Genomic DNA, 8,418 nt, shown 5'->3' with positions numbered 1-8,418 from the left:
CGTAAGTATGCTTACGAATTGGAGGGATCAGATTTTCCGATTCATGGATTGGTGCAGCTATTCGCTTGTTCTGATTGTCATATTGGGCTTGATAATGAGACAAGTCTGCTTCTTCAGCCAATTGACAAGCTAGCGGACGTACCTCCCGGTTTATTGCTCGCAGATCCGCTTCACCAAATTCTGACCCGTCTTCCTTCAAGCTGGGATAGCCCTGAGCCGCTTCAATAGGATCAAAATCCGGCACCCAGGCTTTTGCCCGGATTAAGGCATTGATCGCACCGGTTCGAGCAGCAGATTTCTTCAGCTCTTCAACCCGGGCAGGAAGCACCGACAGTTTCATCAGAGTGTCTTGAATCAAAGTGGGCGCCGGTTTGTTATGGGATGCGGTACAGATGATCCGCTGGGCACCAGTATACAATTGTTCAACCAATGTATAGGCGGCTTTCAGTTTCTTCCGCACATCTGACCCCAAGTGACCAATGCGTGTCCCTGAAATACCATAAAGGGTTAATAAACCGGCAACTCTGTAAGAAGGCAGAGCCAATTCAGAAGTCAAACTGACTTACCAAAGATAGCAGTAGTCATGGCATGCACGTGCCGCTTTATGCTGGTCAGTTCATCCGCCACTGGTTTTAGTGCAGCCTCGGCATCCTCTGCTCGTTTGATTAAAGCGGACTTTTTCAGTGGCCCAATTCGCCCGCTTCTTCTTGAAGCTCTCCTTAAGCTGTTCCATGGCGCTTAAAGCATTGGTTAATTCCTCTTTTGCTTTGGAGGTTTCAGCTTGTTGGGTTTTCAGGTTTTCTTGGAGATCGGCGACTTGGCTTTCTTTCGTTTTCAGCTCCGCCTGCATGCAGACAGTTATATGCTTCAACAAAACGGTACAATGATTGAAGTACCAACCACATAACAAGTTATGCACTTAGCACTTGGGGGCTAATGCATATTTGATCTTCATCTTTCAATTGCTTACAAAGTCCCAAGATCAATACAAGTATTCAACTTGGCACTTGGGGGCTAATGGCTATTTGCTCATATATCTATTCTGATGCGGCAATCTCAATTACTTAAAGTACCGGTTTAACTACGCTAAGTTGAACCGGCCCTTGGGGGCTACATCGATGAATTTCAAAGTATTAAGATTTATGTTAGTAAGTCCCGGTTTGAAAGAAGATTACAAACCGGCCCTTGGGGGCTAGGAGAGTCAGCAAGTATTGAAGCATACAAGCAGGAAAGAGCATATGGAAGTTACCTCATACTTATCCTTCATCATATTAACCAGACTGGCTTCATAGCCACGGCTGGTATACAACCGGTTCAGGTAGCCGGAATGGATATCTTGGGCGTTCAGAGCAGCGTAAGTTGCCAGATCAGCATTCCACTTGCCTTTACCAAAGGCAGCAAATTCTTCCTTGGCAGAATGTTTGGACAAAGCAACAGGATTGCTTGGCTCGGTATGGCCAGTGCCAGTAATGACAACCTTGTCCTCCTGAGTATCGCCGGTTTGCACTGGGGCTGTTGGCTTGTCAGTAGGTTTTGCTGGACCGGTGGATCTCTCAATCTGGATGGAGCCTGTGGGCTGATTGACAGGACCTGAGGCATCCGTAGGTCTTTCTTCAACAATAAGATCATCGTCTGGCTGCGGTGGATCGTTGGGTATATCCTCAGGAAGAGCCGCTTCAAGATCGGGTGTCTTTCCTGGCTCAAGAACGACATCTTCTTCGGCCGCTTTGTCCAGGTGGGCCTTCTTGCTTGGCCTAGGTTTGGCCCTGAAAAGAATAACAAAATCAAATACAACATATGTTCTAAGGCGATGTGCTGCAAGTATCATAATAAGTATAGCTTAGCCAAGCACCGTTTTGAGCGGTGGCAGCTGAGTAGCCGATGACTCGCCAGAAGATGAGTGGGAAGTAACCTGGTAATCGGAGTCAGATGGATTAAGAGGTTGATGAAAGCAGCCCGCTTTAGGACAATCACTGACAAGCAAATTAGAGACCTCTGAACGGCGTTTCCGAACCGGACTGTTCGGTAAACCGGCGGAGGTAACTACCTGGCCGCTGTGCCGGGTTGTGCGACGAGCTTCGTGCTGTTGGGTCTTCATAAGAAATTTGGGATCCAAATAAGCAAGAGGATGAGAAAATTTAACTTCCCGGTTTGCCTGACGGATTTTTAGCGAAGGCAAAGGTTCTGAATCGGAAGAGAGAATAATTACCTCTGCAGCATCAGCGTGGCTGGCTTCGACATCATCCTGACAAATATCATCATCAATAAGATGCATGAAAAATAAGCCAAGTGAGTCAAGCTCTACCTCAAGGTCCAGATTATCCACATCATCATCAGGGGCCGGATTAGAAGATGCAGTAGTTCTTTTCCTATGGGCAGTCTTCTTTACAACTTTAGTCTTTTGCCGGGTTGCTCTTTTCGGTTTGTCTAGTTTTTCCAGTTTCTCCTGCGGCAATTTCTTGCTCCAAAACGGATCATTGCCCTGATTACACAGACACTGATATTAAGCAATGACCAGATATATCAATAACAGATTCAACAAAAGGAAAAATCAAGGTCTTACAGCTGGCGGTTTGTTGGTGGCACAGAAGGGAAGCAGGCCGTTTTTAGCACACATATGTTACAGTTCATTCAGCATCTTATTCACAGCTTCTGTGATTTCTTCATCGGTGAGCTGGATTTTGGAATGTCGCAGTGGGTCATCAACACTGCCGGTATACTCGCACATCAAACCAGAGCGCTGACTAAGGGGCAGTATGCTCCATGATATCCAACAGCGAGCGAGATCAACCCCTGTTAAACCATTGGCCATAAAGGCTCTGAGCTTCGATAGTTGAGGAGCATATTTGCTTCTCTCCTGGGCAGTCAATCTTTGCGGAAAAGGGTGTGTATTGCTGAGCCGCTCCGGACGAAAGCCGGGCAAGGGATTCTCACCAGCAGGGGAGGTGTCTTTGCAGTAGAACCATGTCTGATTCCACTCTTTGGGGTGACTGTGCAGTTTGGCGTGAGGGTATGTGACCTCTTTCCTTTTCTGGATCGCCACGCCACCCAACTCTGTATTGGAGCCGTCAGTAAACTCAGTACGGCGGTTTAGATGGAAAAGGTCTCGGAACAATTCCACTGTGGGCTCCTCTTGAAAGAACGCTTCACAGAGCACTTGGAAGTGACACATATTTGTAACAGAATTGGGGCCAGTATCTTGTGGATGGAGTTGGAAATCGGCCAAAACATCTCGGTAAAATTTAGAACCGGGTGGCTTAAAGCCCCGAGCTAAGTGATCTACGAAAACAACAACTTCTCCTTCTTGAGGAGTGGGAGGGCATTCTTTGCCAAGAGCCCTCCAATGGATGGTATCTTTGCTGCCTAAAGTGCCGATCAGGACTAGATCGTCCAGCTGAGCCTCTGTGACGCGAGAAGGGACCCGATTGCATTCATATACTTGCTTGGCCATGATGGAATCTACAAGGTAGAAGATCCCGGTTCAAAAATGCATTTGATCTTGGTACATTGGTATGTGCAATATTAAACCGGAGACAGATCTATCTAAACCGGAGTTTTATGAAGCAACAACATCTGGCGGTTCAACAAGGGGACTAATGGTATATACCGGTTTGGCAATTTTTTCCTACAAGGTTAAACCGCCGGGTTTAAACATTGAAGCAGATGAGTAAGTTTATAGAAACAGATTTTGTAAGATTTCTCTACAGCGATGGATCTGAAGCAAGTTCAAAAAAAGATAAATATTCAGAGGTCCAAAAGGAGCAGTACTGAATCAATGAGCAAGACGTACATACAGATCTATGGTTTTGAGATGTGTAAGTGAAGGCGAAGGGTAAACAGCTACCATTGCACAGAATAAAGATTTGCGGAGCCATCTAAAGATCTATCGTATGAGCAAGAGGCAGATGGTGAACATTGAAGAACTGTGAAACCCTAGGTCAGATCTGCGGGGGAAAGGATAGAAGATTTAACGGAGCTGAGGAAGACACGGAAGGTTGCCGCGATGCTCTAGTGCGCTCAGGTTGATGCAGCGGCCAAGGTTGAGGCAAAGGTCGACGGCGGCAGCGGAGCTCCGAGGCTGGCGACGCAAGGAAGACGAAGAAGGCACGAAGGGGAGAAAAGAAATGACCCTTCGGTCCTATTTATAAGGCGAAAGAACATGTGTCAGGCGCGACAATCAAGGGGCCACGAAACGGAGATGTCGCCTCGATTCCCGCAGATCTATTAAACAAAGAAGCATAATGGATAGCTTCATTATGACAGGTGATGTCACTCCGGTTTACAGCAGTCAGAGAAGATGACATCATGGCGGTTTACCAATTTATGAGAAGATGTTGAAGATGAAGCTTTTGTTAAAGGATTGAAATGAACCCGTTCAAATCAATCTGGGGCCTAATGTTGGGGATATTACTACTGGGCGTAAACCGGCATATCTGGGCCGGGTTAACTTCGTCAGTAGTTAAGTATGTTAAAGCCCAAGAGGACAGATGAGGGCTCAAGGCCCATGGTCGGTTCAAGGCCTGTAGCCGTAAACCGACATTAGTAGTTAACTTGTATTGTAAGTTAGGAATAAGTAGAGACCAAACCGGACACATCTATGAGCCGGTATTGGGACTCTGTAAGCCGACGGGAGTCACCCGTGTATATAAGGGGACGACCCGGCGGCGGTTCAAGGACAACAGACAACAACTCGAGACATAGGCGAAGCTTGTTTGCTCCCTAGTCATCGAAACCCCATCAATTCCATCACAACTAGACGTAGGCTTTACCTTCATTGAAGGGGCCGAACTAGTATAAACTCTCTTGCATCCCTGTGTCCTCTTTAACCCCTTCAAGCTAACCCGTCGCAATGGCTCCATGACTAAGTCCTTTCTCTAGGACATCTGCCGTGACAAAGCCACGACACAGTCAGTAAGCTTACATGGTAAACGACATACGAATTATTGCCGAGCATGGCAAGCTATATTTAAATGGTTCAAAGCAGCATCAGCCGAAAAGAAATTAAAATGGTAAGATGAAACTAGGGATGTAAGTGGCAAATAAACGACATTCGCCAGTCCCATATAGTTAGTTTTTGCTAGCTCCCTGGTTCATTTTCCTCAAAAAACAAAAACTATTTTGAACTATCATACCACTAGTGGACTTTAATCGGGATTAAACGGGACCCAGTTGACATCCCTAGTTGAAGGGAGTGTACCACCGCTATATTTAAGTTGCCAAGGCATCTAAGCAGTTGAAATAATCTGAAAAGCACTTAACAATGTGGCCTCATATAAACTATGAAGACAGTCTTGTGATAAAGTTCGGAGGAAAAGTTAAGGACTCAAATGAACTAGGCACGCATTTCTTTACGATAGTACAGCATGCACTGCTGACATATTGGCCAACTCAGGTATAGAGTAACAAGTAACAAACAAGCATTCGAATCAAGCAATACAGCAAAGCAGACAACTAAACTATTTGTTATTCTGTAGGATTACAAGCTGAGGGCACAAGCCAAGAAAGCATCCCACATGCATTACATTTCACATGTACTAAAACACACTGGCTTACCATATGTTGTTGTGAAGCCTCGCTGTTGTTGCAATTTTCTTTGAGGATATCGTCAGCATCACGTGGTTGCAAATGTACTTGTTGTACTTTATTCTGCACCCTCTATTTAGGTAAAATTAATTTTAATCGCATGCACTGGTTCGAATTGATCATCAATGGTTCATCTAAACTAATGAAAGAAGGGTGTGTGCATACACGACAATATATCTGCTTCCCTCTATTTTTATGCTTGTTCGAGGTGCCAGCCCCAAAAGAACAAATATTTTGCTTGATGGGGTTGGCAGCTCCATAATTAATAGAAGCATCAAATTAGTCATGCAACTTGGGAAGATCAAGAACACACAAAAAAGTAATGAACAGAGGCTCATAGCAGTGATGTAATAGCTAGCATCAGAAAATGTAGGTTTAAACGAACATAAACCAGAGGAACCACATGCTAGTTTGCTGATGTGTAATTAAGCATAGAGAACATGAAGCAGTCTGATGGAACCAACAGGTGGCATCAGAACAACACCATTATCATAAATATAGCATGCAAGAAGTAAAATAGTAGGCAGTGATATCTAGGAAGTATAGTAATAGTTAGGACAAAACTAAAGCATATTAACTACATGTGCACTGATATGTAATTTAGCACATGTAACATGTTCACTGCCAGAAGTATGGCCCTACAGGTGCAAGCAGAATAACGCATCTCATGAAAAACTGAATGATGCCCTGAAGAAATTCAAATGTGCGGTGCTTATGCTAAGAAAGCGAACGTAGGCGCCGGCCGTTGGATAATAGTACCTGATTCTCGGCAGTGTATGGGTATCATTGGCATACTTGATAGCTAAGGATCGTCGATGGTGCTCGTGTTGCGGTTGAGTTTGGGCTGGTTGTCGCCATCGCTGAAGCGGCTCCGGTGCTACGGTTGCGGCGCCTGTCGACATACAAGAAAGCTCATCTATGGTAAGTGAACAGTTGCACGATAAAGAGAAAAACCGAAGGAGTACAGATCGAAATAACCTAATAAGGCTGCAGCGTCGGTAAAGTAGGGCCGGTGGAGTTGAATATGGCGTCTGTGGAGCGGGTCCGGTGCAGTGGACGATGGCTTTGGCGGGCGCGTTGTACAGTGCTTTCGATGAGGCGGATCTGTTGCGGCGGACGAGGGCTTGGATGAAGGGCCAGCGAAGGGACGGACGAGGGAGTCAGTGAAGGGCCTACACTGTGGTGGACGAGGGCTCCGGTTAAGCAGATCTGGTGCGGTGGAGCATGATGGCAGTCAAGGAGATCTGGAGCGGTGTACAAGCCAGTCGCTGAAGCGGCTCCGGTGAAGTGGTGAGTTGGCAGTTGGGGGTTCCAAGGTGCAGAAGGTAGATCCGTCGGGGTGTGAGGTCCACCGTTGCGGCGGAGGACTAGATTCGGCGGCTTGCCGTGGTTGGGGGGGTCGGCGAGGGGAAGGGGAAGGGGAAGGGGGGCTCTAGGGAAGAATGTGGGGGGCAAAGAGGGAAAAAATGGAGTTACCAAAGCATCCCTTTTCCGTTCATGTGGCAGGGGTAAAACAGGAATATCGCAGGGCTAAACTTTCGAGCGCGAGATATTTCGATGTGAGCGGGAAGTTTGAAAGCTTTTGGCTCCTGAAATTATATTCTGCTCTTGTACGGCCGACTATGATATCATGGCCGAGAATTTGTTTGTTTTGCACGCAAAAAAGTGCAAGTTTTGAAAATCAATGTCTCCAACTCGAAACTTAGATTGTCCATTCAATTCAAATATGGATCATTGAGCTACTACAAGCAAATACAATCATATGGTCCAATTCAAATGAAATTCCAAATGTGTTTATCCTAAATATGATGACAAAAGCAAAAATGTGTATGTGTATGAATAAAGTGGATGATTATAAATTTTGAACATGCCCGTATGTGTATATCTCTAGGTTTGATATATGAATTTGAAATCACGAAATCCCGGCTTAAAAATGTACCTCCGTTTAAATGAATTACAAAAGCTAATGATGGAGTCGAATTCCAAAATTCCAATCTTAGGTTTGTAATTCTGGTACATCAAAGTATATCACGGATGTTCAAAAGTATCATTATCTCATAGTACAAACTGTGAAACAAATTGATCAATCTTGAGTGCACACACTATTGACCATGTATATCTCAATTATGCTAAAGTCCCTCAAATATGGACACCTCACTCTTTATCTGAAGCAACCCCCCTTCGTCGCCCACCCCCCCACACATAGAGAAGTCATTCTCTCCCCCAAACACCAACACACGAGCACATTAACACCCCTCTCTCTTCTAAATCCGGACCCCAATATAGGTCTCTATCACTTTATCTCTTGGGCATGTACACATCTCTTCCCCCACTCTCTAGCTAGGTCTCCTGGCATCTCTCTTTCCCAAGCACATGCACTATGTAGAGTGTATCATTCCCATACACACAAAACGTCGCCCCCAAACGTCTATCTCCCTAGTTATGTGGTTCTCGCACACTCACCTCACACACCACCCCCACTGCCAAACAAGCACACTTTGTCTCCTTGTGCACCACTCTCCTCTTTCTATCTCTCCCACATGCGGACCCGCCCCAGCTCCTCCCTGTATACATATATGGCGTGACTCTTTCCATAGCTCCCTAATGTATCATCGTTCTCGATCTCGCACATTGTTCTCTACACCATCTATTCTAGATCTCTCATGAAGTCCCTATCACACACACGATGACTCGCTTCCCTTGCGTCTCCGTACATAGGCCAATTTCAAACAACATCAACATTGTCTCCCTATCTATACACCATTTATGGACACAAACGCCCCCTCTCCTGCCCCCTATCTTCCCTCTCTCTCTCTATCTCCCTCCGTCACTAGC

Source organism: Triticum aestivum, chromosome 2A (assembly GCF_018294505.1).
Source record: "Triticum aestivum cultivar Chinese Spring chromosome 2A, IWGSC CS RefSeq v2.1, whole genome shotgun sequence".
Lineage (NCBI taxonomy): Eukaryota > Viridiplantae > Streptophyta > Magnoliopsida > Poales > Poaceae > Triticum > Triticum aestivum.
Note: the sequence above shows the minus strand (reverse complement) of the source record.